We start from the raw sequence: 23,670 nt of genomic DNA on the forward strand, positions 1-23,670 counted from the left end.
ACCCAATGCGCCTTCCTGGCCAAAGACAATTATATAAACATATATGTACACCATCCATATATACACAAATACTTCCATACAAATACACATACATACATACATAAATATAAAAATACACATATATACATATACATACATACACACCTACACATATATATATTCACATATACATACATATACATACATATATATATATATATATATATATATATATATATATATATATATATATATATATATACATATACACATACACATACAATACATACAAACATTATACATGCATATACACATAAACACATAAATCATTACAATTAGTTATTGAGTTCAATTGACTCATATTAAATACTTCTGACATAAAAATTAATTCATTAGGAACAAAATTCAAACTCCTAGGATTAAAATCACTCAAGATCATGACTTTCCTGCCAGCCAAAACATTAAAATTATTTTGCAAATTTGAAAAAAATTAATTTATAATTCGGAGGAGATTCAATCGGAGGAAAATACAAATTATATATCTTGCAACGGTTCGGTGATTATTGGTCACAAAGCGCTCGGTCAAATGTTACTAAAATCTGTATAATGGAACATCTGACAGCCGAAAAGTCCATCACACTAACGAGAACTTGAGTGCCAAATATTGTGTATTCGCGATTTTCATGGCAAAAATTGTCTTTATAACCACCCCAATGTGACGAATAGTCCAATTACCCTTTATTGTATCATAATTTAACGGTAAACGGACTACCGAAAAGTCCATCACACTAACGATAACTATCATACTAACGAGAACTCAAGTGCCAAATATTCCATATTCGCGATTTTCATGGCAAAAATTGTCTTTTGGGCGATCGCAATGTGACTAATAATCCAATTACCCGTGAAACAATATAAAATAAACAAAATAAGTCTATTAATTAATGTTTTTTGCCAAAACTAGTTCAATCTTCTTCATTGTTGTTAAAATGTAATGTTCATAATCTAAATGCCAAGCCACATTCTAAAATATTCAGCAGTTGGCGATTTCCAACGAGAAATTCTGCTATGGTTATAAATTCAGAAATTCCGGTGTAAACCAGTCAACCAAAAATGCATTGAACCATGTTCAATGCATTTTTTTTTCAATGCTACCTGGGAAGGCTTAGCGGGTAGTATTCTTGTTTATTTTTACAAACTCAAAATACAATGCCTATCGGCGTATTTCAGGCTCGTGGACTCATGGTTGCAAAACGCCGATCGGCGTTGATTAGCATTCAAAGGTTAAAAAGACAAACTAACTAAGATCGACGCATCCATGGCATCAACTAATTCCCGCTATGAAGTGGTAATATGAGGTCAACCCCGGCGAATTTGGGACTAATGTTTCATAGGTAGATTATGGATGGTCATTAAGGCAATTCTGAAACACAACACACGTTCAATAAAAAAGGTTTTCTACGAAGTTAAAATTAGTCATAATTAGTCTTCGGCCTTAGCTGGCTAGAACAAGAGAGCAAAAAAGCATGTTTTACAATAGTATTAATTGATAATAGACAATTGCTAAGAGTGAACCATTTTTTGTGCCAAAAGCATAGTCCCAACGCCGATCTCAATCAGAGGTCACAATCAGAGGTAGGCGTTAGCTCGATGCTTTTCAAATAACAATAGACCTCTCCATTAGTGCTCAAAGCAAGAAAGCCAAAAAGGATGTTTTTTCCAAGGTATTGACAATAGTGAACCGTTTTTTGCGCGAAAAGCATCAAGCTAACGCCTACCTCTGGTCATAATTAGAGGTAGGACCGGAAGCATCTCATTCATTGTTAATTGTTCGCTGTGCTTTGTTCAATTTTATGAAGAACCTTTTTTTTTGCACTCTAGCTTTGTAAATAAATCCAAAACGCCCTGATTCCTGGAAAAAGCACGCTTCCTATCCGCCCTTTAGTCATAATGCCACAAAAGCAAATTGATCTAATGACCATCTTCTGTCTTCTTATAGTTAAAGGTATCTATCACTCTCATCTCTCGGTAAAGTATAGGGAAAAATCATGCGGGAAATCATCGAGGCTCTTCGATGTATGTATATGTCAAAGATTTTTTATACATTCACAAGCCTATTTAAAATATAGATAAAGTAAAAATAATAGTATAATGTCGACCGCTGTCTGTATCCTTGATCACGTTAAATTGACAAATACTATTTCAATAGTGCTAATTTTGCACAGTCCAATCCTGAACCCTCGCCGTGTTACTGGCATTTCAAAGAAAGTTAAAAAATAATTAGGGGGAGGGGGAGACAATAGGGAGCCTTTCTCTTTGTTTTATTTTAGTTTCGTGCAATGTTTCAGAATTGAAAATTTTCGTTACACGTGTCAAAAGTATTTTTGCTGCCTCCCCCCCCCCCGATTTATAATTTTTTTTTTCACCATTTTTAATAACTCTGTTACTATTTTCAATAATTTTACTATTTTCAATAACTTCCCGATACTATAGAATCACAAGCGATCGAACCGACCTCATTGTTTGTTGTGATAAATTTTTATTGTGCCCTCTATAATTTTAATGTTAAAAATAAAAAAATCCTTAATATTATAAAAACACTGAGTTATAATTTTATAAAATTCTTTAAACGATCTTTCGATAACTTTCGAGGAAAGACCGAAGAGAACTGACGTAATAAAATTTCGTAGCTTTTATGATACGTAGAGTGATATTTTTTGAAATTTGTGAGTAATAATAAATAACTTAGTTGTTCGCCAACAAAACGTTATCCGAGTAGCGTTAAAATATCGAAAGCTTTGAACTAATTCTAAGAATTGTACATTTAAAAATTTATTGCACCGAACACGGGCACTTTTCTTGTTCACGGTTACACCCTTGTTATATGGGTTTGCATTTGAAAATCGTTTCTCAGTACAAAATACAAAATAATACAAAAGGCGGCCGTGATAACATTCGGCACGACATGTAGAAAAAAGTGTTATTTTTAATATTGTTTGCCTTTTAGATTTTTGTTTCACATCTAGCAATAATGAAAGGGGACCCGAGGATTTTTTTTGGTTCGTGAATTTGCAAAATTCGCACAATATGGCTCTGACTTTCAGCCATATTCAGTTATTCAAAATCAAAAGTTTCCAGAAACCCATTGTTTGAAATCAAAAATGCAACTTCGAAAATATTGTTTTATTCGTAGTCGAATACATAGCAATTATAAGGAAGGTACTTCTTTTCCACTATGCACTAGCAAAATTAACCGTCAGCCATCCAATGTGTTGTGCCCGTTGATATTTCAACGGGTGGTTTTTGACCTGATGAAAATGTCATGGTGTTATTATTAGAGCCCGGAATCTGAAGGGGCTGTTTATCGTTCAAAGATTGTAAATGCATTGTTAAAGGTTTGCCGAACCTTTTTTACAAAGCATTTACAACAATTGAACAATAGGCGGCACGTTTCCGGCCCCTTCAGATTACGGGTTCTAGTTATTATAAGTAAAAACTACCTACCTACCTACCTACAATAAAATATAAAGAATAATAAAATACCAATAGAAAAATCAATTAAAAGATTAAATTAATTTTCAATAGATGGCGCTAAATGCTTGTGAGACTATTTTTTTTAGTGGAAATATTGGTAGCAAACCGTATATATACAAGTCTTTTCTTGATTGGCGAGCGTTATCACACACACACACAGAATAGCGCTATTATATGTATATGATAAATATCGGAAACCCTTTGTTCTGAAATTGGATGACATCACTGCTGTACCGTCCCTAAAGAAGTTTTATATGAAATATAAATATATGTATTGTATATGATTTTCCAGAAAGAGGTACAGAAGTTTGCCCTTATCTCATCAAACGTATCAATCGATTGATTCACTGATTGATTTGATTGATTGATTCACTGTTGCACGATTTTTGCGTCATCACAAGCTACAAACTTGAGAACCTTGGCAAGGTGTACCTAGTGCACATGAACTGAAGAGATATTGCGCTAAATTTGGATATAGGAAGTGAGTCAACGAAATTTGCACTCTCGCACAGCACAACTGTATTAAAAGTTCGTTTAACTTTTGAAATAATGAAATTAGTCGTACGCTGAACCTTCAAAGTTCAATGAACAATTGCCTGTAAAATGCCTGCCAAATAAACATAGAATCATTTTTGGTTGATTTGCAATTTATTAGAAAACATGCATATTGGGCAGTGCAAGCTTTCTCTGACGACAAAGTCAAACGAACGCACATACATCATATGTACATACTTTAAAACGACCTAAGAATTAATTTGGCAGTCACACAAGTTTAAATTCATTGAATTCTTTAAACCGAGTCTACATAGTTGAAAGAAACGTCATTTTCTCAACGGAGTGTGGTATATAAAATAAGAAAAAAAAGTAGTCTAGAAAAGTTGCGTCATATCAGTACGAAAATACGACTGTCTCATACGTTTTTCCTATTCGTAGACCCATAATGTCACATGGGGATCGATTTGCAGATTCAACTTGTTTCAGTTCTTATTTATAATAATCAGTGAAACTGCTGGATAATTATAATGAGAAATTAACCCTTCGTTATCGGATCACAGCAGGTGATACAACAATGCTAAGTATTACATACGTCATATGTTGGCTAGAGCTTTGACCATGTTAATAAATGCATCGTGATCATTGCCAATTAATTGTCATAACGTAAAATAACATTCTATCGGATATGAATCAATCTTTTAATATACTTTCATTTTACTTACATTCAAGTAATTTTCCCAGAGCATAATATGTAAGTATTCAATTAGAAAATTGGGTTAGACATCGTACCCAAGTATAAAATAGGTTAATATGTCAAGTGTAAAAATATATTGGTCACCACATTCATAATTCTATGGCTTCTATTCAATGCATATTAATTTAAGTATATACTAAAATAAATAAATTGTTAAACTGTGGCCCGAGATCCGCATGCGGCCCGTTATGTATAATATTTTTACGCTTTGTATGTTGGAAGTTATATTATGATATAGGGTTGCCAGGCGTCCTGATTAATCAGAAATGTCACCGGTTAAAAGCTTCGTGTCCCAGTGTCCCGAATGAACCTTTCGGGACGCCCAAGAGTCCCAATTTTAAATTTTTTCTATTATGCATACTTTTTAAGCAATTTCAAAGCGACAAATTGATGGATTTAATAAAGAGGTAGCAAAGTTTTATGAAACATTGATAGATTATTTGGTAAACAATGGACAATATCATTAAAATAATATTCTGTGTTTCCCTGGAAGAGCTTGAAAAAAATACCAGAATGGCTAGTTATTGAAAAAACAGTTGAATAGGAATAAAAATGTTATAATAAATGACACATATTTGTTTCATTAAAAAATATATTAAAAAAAGAGAGTTCACAATCGAAAATTGGAATGGAAAAATAGCTGTAGAAAAATGGGTGGTTATATTTTCGCAAATAAAAATGGAATTTCCCGAACAGTAAAAAGATTTATGAGCATTTATAAGAATTGTAAATAGGTTTTTGAGTTATTTTTCCTATTACGCTGTACATATTAACATTATAATAATATAATACTATGATTACTAACAAAATTAATTTAAAATTGTTAAATAGAAAATGATCAGTAGATCTAAGATGTATTTTGAACATAATTTAGTAATAATAAAAAGCATTTAAAAATCAAAATATCGCATGTGCGAGTATATTTTCTCCATAGCAGGGCATAATGGAAACGTGGAGAGAATATTCTCGTTAGTGGAGATTCAATGAACTGATGAAAGAAATAGACTTTCTATAGATGTAGTTGAAAGTATTCTACACCGCAATGAAAACTATGATTTCAATTGTTGCCAAATGTATGTACATATTTTTAAGTACTTAAAAATGAAGTAGTCTTGCATAAGGCCGAATCTAATGAAAAATATACAAATTCATGTTTAAAATATTTCTTTCCGATGTCTATATTTTCGTTTATTTTTTAATGTTCTTGTTCCAATTATTAAAATTTGTTGATTTTATTTTCTCATGTAATATAAATTAAAAATTAAGTAGAAGCTAACATGACAGCCCAAGCGAGCCAAAATCTCGGGGAGAGGAAAAAACTAAGTGGTCTAATATTGTTGATTTTTTTGGTTGGGGTGGTGGGGGTCTCGGTTTGGCTTGGAAGAAATTTGGCAACCCTATTCATACCTATATATATATATATATATATATATATATATATATATATATATATATTATATGTAGAGGTAGGACCGGAAGCGTGCTTTTTCCAGGAAACAGGGCGTTTTGGGTCTATTTTCCAGGAAATATAGCAAACTACAAAGCTAGAGTGCAAAAAAAAGGTTCATCATAAAAATGGACAATAAACAAGGAACGGCACGCTTCCGGTCCTACCTCTAATTATATGTATCAAAAGTTTTCGCTGCGATATCATTATACATATGTACATTGGTCTTTAAATAAAGCGGGAAATACTAACTACAATCCAGTTTCAATTTATTTGTTTGTAATGCTTCAAAGGGATAGCAAGAAATTTTCTAGGGGCTGTAAATTACTAAATACATAGTAATCTAAAAATAGAAATACAATTAATATTTTTTTTAAAATATTTAAAGAGGAGTATGAAGGCGATTGAATGAGGATATTATGCGTATTTTATAAAGGGGCTTAAACGGTACTTCACTTACATAAGTTTACAAAAAAAGCTGCGCAGGTACAAAATTTATTATTTACATACTTCCCTAAATGTGGACAGCATTCTTTATAAAGTATTGGATGGATTTTTGAATCTGATGAATCCGAAATAAAGGCAAACAGAATTTTGAAAATACTATGGGGTAAGCTGAGTGATGTAGCGATCGCACTAGTAGTCCATATTTTTTTAAAAACTTCTCTTATTTATCAACATACTTGCATCTCGTTTTATTTTACATATGTATAAATATATAGCCGAGAATTTTCTCTTATTCATGTAAATATATAATATTTTTTAAGTATAAAAACCAGAGATCTGGAGCGCAGCAGAGAGCAGGAGAGCAGAGCAGTGGAGCAACGAGTTTTTGCACGGAGTAGGAGTGGAGCTGGAGTACGGAAATTTATTGTGTTCCACTGCTCCGATATATTTTTTTATTACTATAATTTCATTGCAAATTTAAAAATTAAATTAATACGTTTTTTATTTATTTTTTCAATTTATTATAAATTCAATATTTGATGATTTATAACCATGATATCATCTGATATGTGGCGCATCACGTAGTTTAGTTATATTATTTTTGTATTTAATATTTATGTATTTTTACACTATATATAAAATATTTTGTTTTATATACTTTTTTTCACATATTGTTGTTTTGTATATACTTTTTGAAATCAAAATACATTCTTGATTATTTTATCTATTTTTGCTACCATGGCATTTTAGGATAGCGTGGTACCCAACATCTAGTTTAGTTATATTATTTTTATTTAATTTATATGTATGTATGTGTTTTTATGATATGTATTAAATATAAAATATTTTAATAATAAATAAATTGTCTATAAATATTTACTTATATATAGATTCATATGTACGTATGTATATATAGGTAAATAAATAAAGATGATAAATAATATGATTCCTATTAAAACTATTAGCACTATTATATGAACTAAGAGCACGACCTGGAGCTGGAGCAATTAAACAAGTGGTTGCTCCAGATCTTTGGTAAAAATAATAAGGAAATAATATGTATAAACGGGGTGGGAAATAAAATCCTTAATATATTTTGCGATGGGGGGGGGAGTGTTATGACATTGGGTAAGCTACATAAAGGAACCAAATTTGAAACTGGCTATTTAGATGCAAATTCCTCCAATCAACGCATTCGATACTAAGCTATAATTATATTCTGAAAAATTTATTATAATTTACATATGTATGTATGTCGTCGTGACTCGAAAAAGTTTGAGAACTTAATCTCTAGATCTAGTCAAATTTTTACAATTTTTTTTATGCAAATCAGCATTAAATTTTGATACATAGAGAAATGGTGATGATTTATGAAAATATACTTAAAAGTTGTGCGTAAACTTTGTTTATTAACTGTAAATTTGAAATTTTGTTTTTTCAGTTTTGGCAACATTATTTTTCATATTTGGTTATCTATTCGCATTAGTAATTGGCTCTAGGCATTCACACATACGATTTGAAAATAATAAAAAATATATTCAAAATGCTGAAATTAAAATAAAATAAAACATTGTATTATAAAAACAACGCGTTAAAATTACTTTTAATATTTATCGAGACGTAAATTCCAAATGTCGCACTTTTGACATTTCGAAAACATTTCGCTCGCGATCCGATAGATGGCAACACCGATTCAACTGAAGACGTATTTGACGTTTGACGTTTCGTACGTCAACTGGCTGAAGAATTCCATTGTTGTTGTTGTGTTGTTTTTAGTGTTAGAATTATAAAAAACGCAAATCTTATATATATTGATCATTCCACGTCAACGGTAAGTGCACGAAGTATTTGCATTTCGTTTGATTTCGTATTAAAATTCCGATACAACATAACCCAACTTTTCCAAGTAAACTTTTAATGATGACTTTTTTTTTGAAATTCTTATCCATATTTTATCAGTAGAAGATTTATATTTCATTAAGTTGATAGAACAGTATACTAATATAGATTGTTATGATTATGAATATGTTTATATCACAGATTAATGGAAATATTTAGTATACAAATTTGAAAAAAAAAAAGAATTTATTATACAAATCGTTCAATTATTTCATTACCCAAACTTATATAAACATTATATAAAATCTTTGAAAATAATTTAGTATGATCAAATAAATATTCACTACTATTTAACATACATGCAAATTCCTACTCGTACTCTACGTGTATTAAAAGCACGTAAAGTAAAGACGATTAAATTATATATTCAATAGGATAACGGTTATTGAATGCGAACTTTACATGATGCATTCGAAGAAGATTTTATCAGTTTACGGCATCTTGGCGACACCGCTGCTAAAGGATTCCTGCACAGGAATGTTTTGAGGACTCTATCAACAATATATACCTGTGTATATTTGCGATAGAGTTCTTATGTGCGGCGTTTAAGGAATCTGGTATTTGTGTTCTCGAGAATGATGCAAATATATCACTTATAAAGGAATTGTTCAAAGATTGAAAAAAAATCTCAACGAGTCAGAGTTATATTATTTTGTAGCAATTCATATATAATATGCAATTTTTCTTTAGTTGAAACGTGTACATTGTGTAATTGTAAGATGAATTATCATATACAAATATGCAATTTCGATTTAACGATCATTAGAGGAGCCGCCTTGGAAAAAGTTGTTATTGAATTTCAACTGTTGAAACTGTGTACATTGAAGGTGCACGTTTCGCTCTCAACTTTCAATGAGGTAAATTGCTTTTGCTCGGTAGTTTGGTTACTTAAAATGAACGCCCGTGGGCTACCTATCACTATCGCTTATTCCCGATAGTTAATTTTGATGAATCAATTAGTGGCCGAGATCGTTCTTCGTTCAATTATTTATCGAACGCAATTCATCACCGAGACTTGTAAGCATTCATTATGTGGAAAACATATATTCGGATGTTATTTCATACTAGTGTTGTGCCCGATGAAATATCATCGCATCGCAATATATTAAATAAAATAAAAAAATAAAAGAAATGTGTCGGTCCTGTGTTCGATCCGCACGCGTTCGTATTTTTTTCAAATAGATTTTAAATATATTTAATTTAGTATTTATATTGAACTAGTGATTTTACCCGGCTTCGCTCGGTATTTGTAATATAAACCGCTTAAACATGACTAATCTTATAGTAAACATTTTATTAAATAGTTTTATTTTATATAAATTTATTTGAATATTCATTTGTTTTTTTTTATTAAGTTGACTTTCGAAATTATATGTATACCAGAATCCGGCGCCCACCAGGGCCGGAGGTGAATTTATTTGTCGTCTTGGAAACTTTGACTTGTTTTCGTTTCCCACCCAACTATAGTTACAAAGTCTTTTTCGAAATTATATATTAGATTGTTTAATATGAATAAAAAATTGGTAAAAACTACCTACATACCTGCCTAGATATAAACAATATAAAATACCGATAGAAAAATTAATTTTCAATAGATGGCGCTAAATGCTCAGACACTTATTAGTAGAGGTAGGATAGTCACAGTGCTATCCATTGTTCGGCAAACCTTTAACAATGCATTTACAACCTTTGAACAATACATGGCCCCCTTTAATTATATGGTAAGTAAATATTTTTTAATTATATGGTAAGTCTAATCTCGTTGATTCTTCACAATTGACGTTTGCCATGGTGAAATAAAAAAGGAAAGATCACGAGTGTTCCCCAGACGGACACACGTACGTATGTACAATAGTAACACGTAAATTGGGATCCGGCACGGTAACACTGCTAGAAAATGTGCTCGTTACGTGTGCTTATTACTGTAATTGGCCCCCGAGAACAGGGGGATTGTTTCTTCTCGTTTTTGCATTTTATAATACCCATGCTAAACTGGAGGATAGTATGTACATATGTATGTATGTATGTATGTTCGCTTCTTGCACATGTTACGTGCGTTATATTTGTGTCCCATTATTAAGATTGCCACATTACCTGGCAATCTTCTCTAACTGACCGCTAACTTCGTCAGGGGAATCCAGTAATGAATTTCATCTAGGATGCATTGCATATTACCGCTGGTATTTCCTTAACGAGGTTCCTCTGAAACGTTTCTCGTAATGCTTACGGCCCTCTCCTGCCCAGTTTCTACGTCTGAATGCAATTAACAGAGAAATGTAATATTAATAGAAGTGGCTTTAGGTGTTATATTGTTGTCAGGTGACATTCTCTCCACGGACAGATCTAAATAATTTTAGCACCAGTCGTATTTGACGCTTGGTGCTCGACGTATGTCCGATAAAAACTTCTATGTTTGTTTATATTACTCGCAAGATGGGCAAGCATCGGTAAAAATTGCACAATACATTCAAAAACTCACAATAAACAACATGGGATACATTGTTATAAGTAAATTGATCCGATTGTATTCCGTGCGATGTAGCGTATTTATAGAGACGTACCGCGTAAAATTGACAACAATTATTTATTCGTAAGGGCCCCTCTATTCTTACTACATCTCTCTGGCAATTAATGTCTAATTTAAATAAAATTTTGATGTATTCGCACTGGCGGATCTACGGTGGTGGCACGAGGTCAAAATGCCAAAAAAATGCCAATTTGCCTGAAAAAAAAAAAGATCTTCGATCAATGTGTTTTGCCAGTGATGACTAGAGGTCGGACCGGAAGCGTGCCGTTCATTGTTAATTGTTCGCTGTGCTTTGTCAAATTTTATGAAGAACCTTTTTTTTTGCACTCTAGCTTTGTAAATAGACCCAAAACGCCCTAATTCCTGGAAAAAGCACGCTTCCGGTCCGCTCTTTAGTGATGGCATATGGATGTGAAACTTGGAAATTTCAAAATTTCCAATGCACTCAAAGAAATATGGAACGTTCTATGTTTGGCATAACGAGGAAAGACAGGATGTGAAATTCGTGGGTGGTAAGTATACTGTGGATAGACACCGTGCTTTTTCCAGGAATCGGGGCGGTTTAGCTCTATTTACAAAGTTAGAGTGCAAAAAAAAAGTCGTTCGGTGAACCGTTAACAATGCATTTACAACAATTGAACAATACGCGGCACACTCTGGGTCCGGACTTTAGTGATTAGTATGACAAGGGTAGTAGTAGTAGTAGTAGACATAGTGGATAGAGTAAAGAGATTAAAATGGCAATGGGTGGGCCACGTGGCTAGAAGAACGGACGATAGGTGGACAAAAGAAGTGCTAGAATGGTACCCGAGAGAATGCAAAAGGGTAAAGGGAAGACTGCAGGGAAGATGGGATAGACGAAATAAGGAAAATGTATGGAGTGAGATGGATGAGAGTTGCGCAAAACAGTGACGAGTGGAAGCGTGTTGGAGAGGCCTTCATCCTGCAGTGGATGGTGAGCGGCTGTAGATGATGATGATGATATCAAAAAAGCCTATGAACATGTAAATTTATCAAAAATGTATACATATACTACACATTTTTATCCATACATATACATATTATCCATATTCTCTATGATGCTATTGCTGAAATTATTTAAAAAAATGTATATCGATGTCTGTAATTGGCCAGGAAGGCGCATTGGAGTTTACCTGTTAGGCCTTCCTGGTATATATACATTTTTATGTATGTAAAAATAAAATAAAAATTGGTTGACTTTGATTTCAGATGGCGGTCCAGATTTCCGATTGAAGATTCGCAGCGCAAACGATGCTCCATGACATTTTGCGTGGCTCTGACTTTGGCCATATTGAATCAGGTGAGTTCAACAATCTTTTAAATATTCAAATTATTATTACGCATCAAATGCAACAGAACAATGAGAAAAAGTGTTATAAAATATAATACATTGTATACTAGTTGGTATAGGCGAAGCGTGCAGAGACGACAAGCGACCCAGTAGGCGTCGTGCCGATGGGCGATAAGGGTTATTTATAACGTTTTTATATTATGCATATGTGGCCATACTGCATGTGTACATCTTTGTCTCGAAAACAATGCACAATTCGGCTACTTCAATCGACCGATGCAATGCGCATATTGCAAATTCCCCGTCGAGACCAAAAAACGAAAGTTCAAAACGGGAGCACTTTTGAACGACGCGAAATGCGATTGTTAATCGTATAAATATACTAGTGTTTCGCCCGTTGATATATCAACGAGTGGTTTTGGAATGGAATCAACAGTTGAAAGGAATAAATAGTACATTGAGATTACGTATCGGTAAAAGAGTTGATCCTTTCAAGTCGCGTTCAGATTAGACGCGCACGGACACAAAAGACGTGCACGGACGAACACGGTCAAACTTCGCAGGGACATAAGGGCACAAGGCACTCATCGTACTTTACCTTCGTCTTCACAAAGCGAATGTATAGGTACAAGACAACGTTGTCAACTAATTAATATTTGTAAAACACTGATTAGCTAGGTCTCCACTTGTTCATTTTTCGTACAACACGAGCGCATGCGTTTGTCACACGTAGCGCATGCGCTTTAGGGCGAAAACACACAGCGATGAACGGCATATCGTGTGCATGGCTCCCCGCTGTGGGTGGTCTCCTACATTTCTTCAAATATGGAATACACCATTATCGAGCTAGGATAAATACAATTTTACCGAAAACATCGCAGAGGGTCATTTTCGGGCAGGGCGTGCTGGGCGTTCCATGAATATATGTGCAAGGAACGGCCCATTTTTTTCGCATGTTTAAAAGTATCTAAAAAAAACCACGTGCTACATGCATCGCTGTGTGTTTTCGCCCTTAGAGTTGAACGGATGTGTTTTTACAAATTACGCGAGAAGCGCACGTATGTACTCCTCGGGCTACATACATATATAAAATATCTGAATTCGATGCGTCGAACAAAAAAAAAACGACAACATCAAAATCGGTGGAGGATTAAGAAAAGGCAAGTCGCGTTTAGATAAGACGCGTACGTACACACAAAAGTCTATTCATACTATCCAGCAGTTCACAGCTACATCATAGCACAGCAGCTCACGCAAACGACATTTTTTATTCATACTATCTAGCACCTCACGGTTTCGACACGTTCAGACAAGATTTGGCCAAGTGCAAGGCAGAATCGGCTTATATATGCATTACAGAGCGCGACGATACGGCGGATTATTGCTTGCGTCGTATTGCTATCGCACTCTCGTCTATGACGTCACGTCGTGCGTGAATATTTCCACAATGGTCAAAGAAAACCACAAGTTTTGCTCGATACGTTGCGGTGACATGTATAACTGTATAGCATGAATAGATTTTGTCGGCTATACGTTACGTTGGATATGAATGTGTCCATAAAAAATGTACCAACGAATACTTTTCGTACTGCTAGTTACGTGCAGTTGCCCATATACGTGCTGTGCTAGCATGAATAGATCTCAAGACGCGCAAGGACACAAATGCACTCTTTTACATTTCGCAGGGACATCAGGGCGCAAGGCGCACACCATACGTTGCCATAAATGATTATTTTTAAAACACTGAATGGTCGTTTTCATTTTTGCAAGAAATCTTGTGTGTAGTTCTACGTCTAAGCACAGTAGACGAGTCCACTTTGGATACGGTAATTTTTTGTGGTACGTGTCGGGTCATCCCAGGTTTCGGTCAGCTACCGTTTAATTCGCATAAAATGGTAGTCTGCGCTCGCTGACATTCATCCGAAGTCGTCCAATATATTAACACGTTTTATTCCGCTTATTAATATCGTTTTACGAGCGATAAATGTCTCGGGTCGTTTCGCAAAAGTCTAATTTTGTCTTTTTTTCCTCTGCAAATTCCGCGTTCCATTCGCACGCTTGCAAATGCCGAGATATGTACAGGCATACGTTTGGTGTGTCGGAATTTTTTGGTTGAAACTGTCTTATTAAAGTATGTGGCTAATATTGTGTATTAGTGGCTTGGTGTCCGCATCCGTATAAAAATCTGTAAGTTGATAGAACGCGTATGCGCATCGACAATGACGCACGAGCGTATTACAATTAGTCTTTTAGGGCGAAAACACACAGGGAAGAACGGCGCGTCGTGTGCATGACTCCCCGCTGTGGGTGCTCTCTCACATTAACCAGCAGCGTGGTCTAGTGGTGAATATTGAATTATTTCGTACTTGATGTTACGGGTTCGATTCCCACTAAGTCTCGTTGTTGGCAGGACCTTGGTTTGTCGAGGTCGATCGTTTCTTATCAGAATTTGCCAATTTTTCTGATTTTCATTGAAACGGTTCCTGTAAAAATTGGCGTTTCCTTCCTTTCCTTCGCAATTTTCTGTTGCAAACATTTAGTTATTGTTATATCTTAGGTTTCGCCATATTGCTCACCATAGATGTCTCTGTGGTTGTTTATCGAATATTAAAATTCGTATTGCTTCATGAAAGTTATTCATCGTTATTTATCGTATTCATACGATGTTTGTAATATCTGACCATAGATGTCAGATATTGTTTAGATTTACATGTTTGTATCTATGTAATAATTATGTGGACCAGGAAGGCGCATTTGGGGTTTACCTGTTAAGCCTTCCTAGTATATTTGTATATATGTATGTAAAAAATATGTATTTCTTCAAATATGGGATACATCGTTATCGATTACTGTCAAGCAAGGATAAACACAAGAATACAATTTTAACGAAAACACTTTAGAGGGTCATTTTGGGGCGGGGGGTGCTTTTTGCATTGTTGGAACGTGCATTGTTGGAACGTGTATTGTCATTTAAGATTAACCTTATGACTAGTCACCGGAGCCTGAGGGGGCCGTGTATTGTTCAAAGGTTGTAAATGCATTGTTAAAGGTTTGCCGAACAATGGATAGCACTGTGACTATCCTACCTCTACTTATGACTATGACGACCTATACTTATAACTAGACACCGGATAGTCACAGTGCTATCCATTGTTCCATTATTGTAAATCCTTTGTAAAAAAGGTTCGGCAAACCTTTAACAATGCATTTACAACCTTTGAACAATACGCGGCACCTTATGGGTCCGGTGACTACTTATAACTAGTCTTCGGCGGTAGAGCGTGTTTTTCCAGGAAAGAGGGCGTTTTGGGGCTATTTTCCAAGAAACAGGGCAAACTACAAAGCTATAGAGCAAAAAAAAGGTTCACCATAAAAATGAACGATGGTGCGCAGGGTCGCGCCGGCCTATGCTTATTTATTTAATTTATTATTTATAATAATAATAATGACAGGTTGCCCCAAAGCATCATACCAGTTTTAGAAAACAAAAGAAAGAAAATAAGAAAATAAAAATTCCAATCATTCATCTCATTCAAATAATCTCGTGTTGGATCTCAAGAAACTAACCAGCTCATCAACATGACAATTGAACAGGTCCAAATGCTCATCAACCACATTAAGGAACCGGATAGCCTTTACAAGAGACGAGTTATTGAAAGCAGACGTTTTCGCGGGAATAGGTTGGAAAAGTAAATGATGACGCAAGGCTCTACCGCATTCAGGCGCCGAAAATTTTAATTCCAATAAAATCGAAGGGTTGTCGATTCTTCCATTTAATACTCTAAAGAAATATTTGGAAATGGCAATAATTCTTTTCGAATATAGTGAGTCAAAGCCTAGCAAACTACAAAGCTTGAGAGCAAAAAAAAGTTTCACCATAAAAATGAATAATGGTGCGCAGGGTCGCGCCGGCCTATGCTTACAAAAATTGGAAATTTAAGTCAAAGTATACATAAATACATACATATATACATATGCACATACAATTTGTATTGATCTGCACTGTGCTTCATTCGGAGCTGGCTCGTGGACAGAACAACAATAAACTCGCTCTACCACTACTATAGTATCTTCACACCTACGCTACAATATAATACATATTTTGATTAAAATCAATTGATATCAGAGCGCCAATTATGTATATTTAAAAAAAAATACATCACCGATGATACAAATCACGAATGCTCGAAACTTACAATGTACTAAAGAATATGCGTCACCGTTTGGCATACAGAGGGTCTGTAGATATTTGTTGTGTATATATGTATATGTACATGCGAATATTAATGTTTTAAATTCAATTTGCAATACAAAAAATTGCTTTTTGGCACACTTTCCCGCGTCAAAAGCTTTATGTGAAACATTTGTCTTTGCAGTGAGCCGACATTCGAACAATTTCAGTCAACTTAACATCAACATTTCATACGAAACATAATAACAGTCTATTCGTAAACTAGCGACCTGTAATTATTCCTCAATAATTACACACACACACACACTGTTTTTATTTTGTATTTTTTTACGATACAGACGTGATGGCACGTCCGATAAAAATCATAGAGTATTTAATTGGTCCACACATTGGCTCTGTACGAGAGACCGTGCGTGGGCAGGAGGTAATTGTAGGAATGTCGAAGATTGGCGCACTTGTGCCAAGAATATTGTTTAACGACCTAAAGGTGGGCTTTGACGTACAGTTTGGCGTAGATTTGTCTGTAGAAATTTGAACGTCGTAACTGTTTCTCAACGAACAGCTCTTTATCTACCAAAATATTATATATGCCAGCAGCAGTGAGTGTTGAATTATTTCGTGCTTGATGTCAGGGGTTCGATTCCCACTAAGAGTCTCGTTGTTGGCCAGACCTTGGTTGTGTCTGTGGTTGTTTATCGAATGTAAAAATTCGTATTGTTACATGAAAAATGTTATTAATCGTATTTATACGATGGTTGTAATATCTCACCATAGATGTCAGTTATTATTTCGATTTATATGTGTATGTATGTAATAATTATGTATTTAGACGTCTCGTTAATTATTAGTTTTCAATTTCTTGTAATAAATTAGCCATAGTGACGACCTGGAGCTAATCTGTAATGTCACTATGGCGAAATTGTAAAATATAAAATAAAAAAAATATGGTTTTTATTCACAATGCAATACAAATCGGTTAGGTGGCACTAATTCTATATCGACTGTAGCGAAATCACACAAAAAGCTGTTATTGCTGTGAAACACTCACTAATTGGTTGTTCTGAAAACTTCCGATTTCGGAAATGGGAGAAAAGTGTCGCGGAGGGGAAGGTTTTTCCTTTCAATCTCATCTCAAGTTTACACTTAAATACATATAGACATAGCACGTGGCTCACTTATGTACATTTTTTTAGTGCACGCATCGAAAATAAAAAAAAAGTAGCGGTGGGAGACATATGTATATGTTACAGTACATATCCTTTCAATTGTGTGGTTACGGGCTCTATCCCGTATGCTGCTGGCCAGTCTATGTGACTCCAAGGTCGATTTTTATCAGAGTTTGCCAATTTATCTGATTTCATTGAAACAGTGCCAACAAATTGGTAACCCTGTCGCATCCCTTTCGCGAAAATTCGAGTTATTAAGCATCTCGATTTTCGCTAGATAGAAAATGATGTAAAAACTTGTCCATATGTTAGATGAATTAGGATGGATGAGTATTAGAATTAGTCTAAATATTAGTACATTGTCTTTTGTTTATAAGTTAGATCATAAGTTATTACCTAAGTATTTTGATGATTATATAATAAGGAATAGAGATAAACATAGTTTTTATACTAGAAATAAGGACAAACTAGTTGTAAGTAGAGTAAGAAAGAATAAGACGGCTGGGGGTGTTTTTCACAGGGGTGTGCTCATGTATAATGCCCTCCCTGAGTGCGTCAGGTCTGCTAAAAACATGGATGCATTCCTGCGAGGTGCGAAGATACACCTCTGTGAGGGACAGTACATATAAGTTAATTATAAATTTTAGAGTTAAGTATTATAATTAAGATGTATTTTTAAATTAGCTTGATAGCTAAAATATATATAAATAAAATAAAAATAAATATAAATTATTAAGAAAATTATTATGAAAGGTCCACAGACCTTTTCCATTTGACAACAATACGACGGCTAAAGCCACATCTATTATTATAGTAAAATTTTTCTGCTTGCAACAATCAACGAATGCGGACTGGGCGAATATGGAAGTCGAAAGTTTTTTCTTTCTTCGGATCTGTCATAGCTACGGTAGATATCGTACATAGTTAGAATCTCGTCTGCCGGCGAATCTCCCCGTGAATGTCCACTTTTATGCCTCTCACATTCACGTTCGTTTGAAATTCGCACATGTCTGTACTTCGATGAAGGTTCTTCGATAAATTAAAGGGGATCCTTTCGGCTCGGATGACCGGTACAAATGTGGCCCATCCGTCTCCGGGCCTCGGATTTCTCTGCTTGCCCCCGCTCTCCTGACTGATGGCCCTTGCGTAGGGAAACCTGACCATAACCGACCCCTTCGAAGATACGATATTGCGCGTTATCGATACGCCCTCTTTTCATATTCGACATCGATTTCGCATTTCTCGGATGCTTTTCACAGAGATCGAAGTTTAACCTCTCCTCTCTGGGTTTGATTCTTTCAATTTTGTCTCACAATATAATGAAAACGAACGCTCTTATATCATGTTTTTACAAACTTTTTATTATCTTCGCTGTTTTTTTTTTAATTTATAAAAAACTAGCTGAACCCGGCATGCGTTGCAATGCCACCATAACGCGTGCAATTCCCGTTCCACAGACATTCAATTTTATATATCATCATCACTCTCTTCCATTTGGGCCTCGCTGTGATTTTATTTTTTATTCATATTTTGTTTGATTTATTTTACTTTTTCTTTCTCCTTTGTACATTTTTATGTACTATTTTAATTGTATTATTATTTTCCTTTTGTTGCTTTTTTATTATTATTTTATTTTACCATGTTTTCTGCTTTCTAATTTTTCTGTTTTTTACTTGTATTTATATCTTTGTTAAATGTTGGCCATTGTGGCGCATTAGGTTCTTCCTGTAATGCCACAATGGTCCAAAACTATTAATAAATAAATCATCATCATCCACAGCCGCTCACAATCCACTGTAGGATGAAGGCCTCTCCACTATTTCCACTACTCTTGTCATACTTCTCACTCACGTACTCCGCTTCCTGTCTTTCCTCGTTATGCCAAGCATACAGCGTTCCACACTTCTTTGAGTGCATTGGATTTTGTGCAGCATCTTGGCGTGCAGTGTCCAAGTTTCACATCCATACGTCATCACTGGCAAAACGCATTGATCGAAGATCTTTTTCTTCAGGCAGAGTGGCATTTTTGATTTAAAAACTGCATTCATCCGTCCAAATGCACTCCATACTAATTTCATACGTCTCTTTATCTATATATTTGTTGACGTGGGCCATCCGCTGTGTGATTGTGGTATAGCCCTGAATGGTCAGTACATTCGAGTGCGAGGTAGGCGTGGCGCGATTATTGTCACACTCGCGGCGTGATTCGTGAAGGCGGGATAGATTTACTTTCGCGTCAGTAAAATCGTTATTACGAATATTACTATTAAGACGTTATTTTTTACACAGTAATCTTCCCGGACATGCATTCAACAAATCCTGAAAATTCCATCGTAATCGGTTCAGTGGTTTAGGAGCCTATTCGAGACACACACACACAGACATTTAATTTTATATATACATACATATATATATAGATGTGTAACGAAGTCCTTATTCTAATTCAGCGCACTTCATCCACTCTTGCCAATATCATTTACATAGTTACGCTACTGTCACCTCTCCTCCCGTCGTCTTTTTTCTTTCATTTGCGTTAGACTTTAGACTTAGATTTTTCTACCGTGCCCGCTCTCATACACTATTTTTTATTACTTTACAATTCCTATTTATTTAGTAACTTATTAAGTAAATTTAATAACAAGCTGGAATTTTTTCTAATATATTGAGAAAGAAAAAAATGTTTGCGTTATCTTAAACATTTATCTGACTATGTATTGTTGGTTTTAAAAACAATTTTTTTAAATGTTTTCACGAGGAAAAGCAGGGTTTTGTCGTCAAACTTTGGGAACCGTCACTCTGACAAGACATATTTAATCCTCGAATTTACACTCGACCTAACGGATTACTGTTATGTGTTTCGATAATCCAAGGGTATAATGTTGATTGAATAGGGTAATAACTCATACATATGTACGTATGTTTATATATACATATGTATAGTTAAAATCGAATTTATATTTTTATTTAAAAGCTTTTTATATATATTTATTTATTTAAAGTTTGGACCATTGAGGCATTACAAGAATTCTTAATGCAGCACAGTGGTAAAAAATATAACAGAAAAGAAACAGAATAACAATTATAGAAATTAGAGATGATAAAAATAAAAATATACATATGTATGTATATACACAAACAAAAATACATTTAATACAATCATAAAAAACAATAAAGTATTAAAATAGTGGTAGATAATAAAAATTTTAATTATAAAAAACAAAGAAGGGAATGTCTTGATGAATGAATGTGTGTGTCTTCGTAGATGTATGTATGTGTGTACGCTTCCGCGCATCTGACGCTGACGCCACCCATTCCAACTCAGGCGCTCAATATCAGGAGCAAATGTCAGACGCTAAGCTCCCCACTTTCCCACTACCCCGTGTCTCCTCGACACGATCATCATGGTCGCCACGCCACATCCCTATGCATAACGTACTTGTGGAATTTTGTTTTTCTGAAATCTGCATACGCATCCGCCACATACGCAAACATACATCGCGACCGTTTTTATATACATATATATATATATATATATATATATATATATATATATATATATATATATATATATATATATATATATATATATATATATATATATATATATTATTATACAATCCTTGCACCCTTAAAAATGTGTCTGATGAAATGGATGAGAGTAAACCAAATCAGGGACGAATGGAACCATTTTGGAGCGGCCAACGGACACGCATTCAAGTTATCAGTTGGAGGTTTACGGGTTCGAAACCCACCCAGGGCAAAAATAAATTTCTGGTTTTTATATCGTCATATATTATATACATATCTTGTAGCGTTACTACAAACAAAAAAATATATAAACAAACAGAAGAAAATGGTCACTCTACTATATTTTCATATAATTTATTTATTTCCCCAAAGCGACGATTGTGGTAGTTACACTAGTCGTCAATTTTTAGCGAGCTCACTTGGAATGGTAAATTTCAAATTGAAAAATGACCTTAATATATTCAATAACGACCAAACTTCTACGTATGCAAAGCGAGCAAAGTGGGCAATTTGCATTGATGTATGACCAAATTTGAAACTGTATGCAGATACTATAGGGGTTCGTCGATAACATGAGACTCAAGTCTAAAATGGGGGCGATAGTGAATGTAGGGGGAGGTTTGGGGTAAAGTGAGGGGAGGGGGGGGGAGTTTCTCGAAAAATATATATCCAGCGATTTGTTTTGCGGTTGCTTTCGCGTGAAACCTAACTGAAAGGGCTGTCCGTATTTAATCAAGCCATCTTTCAGACGGATAGGAGCGAATAAATAGTCGAATTTCAATCCGACCCGATAATCCACGCCCGGTTCGACGGAACCGAGATTCGGAACAAATGACCGGTTCAGAGTTCGCACGTTTCTCGTTAGCGTTTTTCGTGGGGAGGGTGTGTTAAAAGTGTCGTCGTTAAGGCTTCGTTCGCAGACGTCCGTTTTATATAATAAATTTAGTTTTACTGCGCCTGAACCCCCCCACTGTACGTTTATAATGAAATAATATTACGTATTTATGTATTATCTCGCTTTGTATCGCCCCGTTAATGGACCGTTAAAGCCCTGCGCGAGGATATTTATCATGAGATCTTTGTCGAGATTTTGCATTGATAATGGTGCGGTGTGTAGTTTCATTAATATGGTTATTGAGAATTGCATTGACTCATTTGTATAAAATTTTGCTTTAAAATAAACCTTTATATACGTATATGTATATATGTATCTATATATATATATATATATATATATATATATATATATATATATATATATATATATATATGTAAAATTGAATGTCTGTTTGTCTCGTATAGGGCCGGGCCGCACCGGTCAACTTTGTCGGCCGACTAGTTGCGCGACACGAAAAAATGTATGGAATTGTGTGCAACAAACAAGTTGACGGGTGTAGCTTGTCCCATCTACCTGCATGCATTGGTCTGGTCGCCCTCAACCAAGTCGCTCGCAAGTCGCACGGTGCGGCCCGGCCCATAGGCTCCTGAAGCACTCAACCGATTACTATGAAACTTTCAGGATTTGTTGTATGCATGTTCGGGAAGCTTACTGTGTAAAAAAACCCAGAAAAAAACTCTTAATAATAATATTCGTAATTACGATTTTACCGACGCGAAAGTTTGAAGCGCCATTGTGTAGTCCAGTTGGTTTATGACGACACGGCTTTGAAGAGACGTTAGTTGAGGTCCAACCATCACTTGAAACGGGAACGGGAATTGCATGCGTTATATGCTCCCTTCCCTACTTGTTATCTACGACGTATCAATTGCACGATTGCGTGCACTAAAAAAAAATGCACATATGTCATACACGTACTATGTCCATATATAAGTGTAAACTTGAGATGAGACTGAAAGGAAAAAGGGAAAACCTTTGTAGATTGTAATTTTTAAATTGTATTTAAATATGTACATAATTATGTACGTATGTATATATTAACATTGTTGTTAATTGATAATTGTGTTTGTGAATTTTATTATATTACTAGTTGTTTTACCCGGCTTCGCTCAGTGTTTGTAATATAAACAGCTTAAACATGGCGAATCTAATAGAAAATATTCATTTGTTTATTTATTAAATTTATTTGCATCGAAAAAAAAAATTCAACCAATCGAATCGTCATAGAAACTGACTTGTTTTTGATTTCCAACCAACTATAGTTACAAACTTACAAAGTCTCTTTTCCCAATCAATTTCCAACCAACTCAACCTAATCAATTTGTGTTTTTTCTAATTATCTTACTTAATTTATTACTTATTAGCTTAATTTGAATATATTTATTATTATTAAGTTTATTGCTGTTGCAACTATAATCTAGGTTATTATTTTTATTATTATTAGTATGTTTGCTAATATTAATATTAATATTAATATTATTATCTTACCACT

General features: G+C 34.6%; 1 protein-coding gene across 2 annotated transcripts in view; it reads left to right on the forward strand.

The window, feature by feature from the left end:
- LOC143919162 (uncharacterized) overlaps nucleotides 1–23,670 on the forward strand; it is a 100,511-nt gene that overhangs the window by 16,989 nt on the left and 59,852 nt on the right. The window lies entirely within an intron of this gene.

This window comes from Arctopsyche grandis, chromosome 11, assembly GCF_051622035.1.
Source record: "Arctopsyche grandis isolate Sample6627 chromosome 11, ASM5162203v2, whole genome shotgun sequence".
Classification (NCBI taxonomy): domain Eukaryota; kingdom Metazoa; phylum Arthropoda; class Insecta; order Trichoptera; family Hydropsychidae; genus Arctopsyche; species Arctopsyche grandis.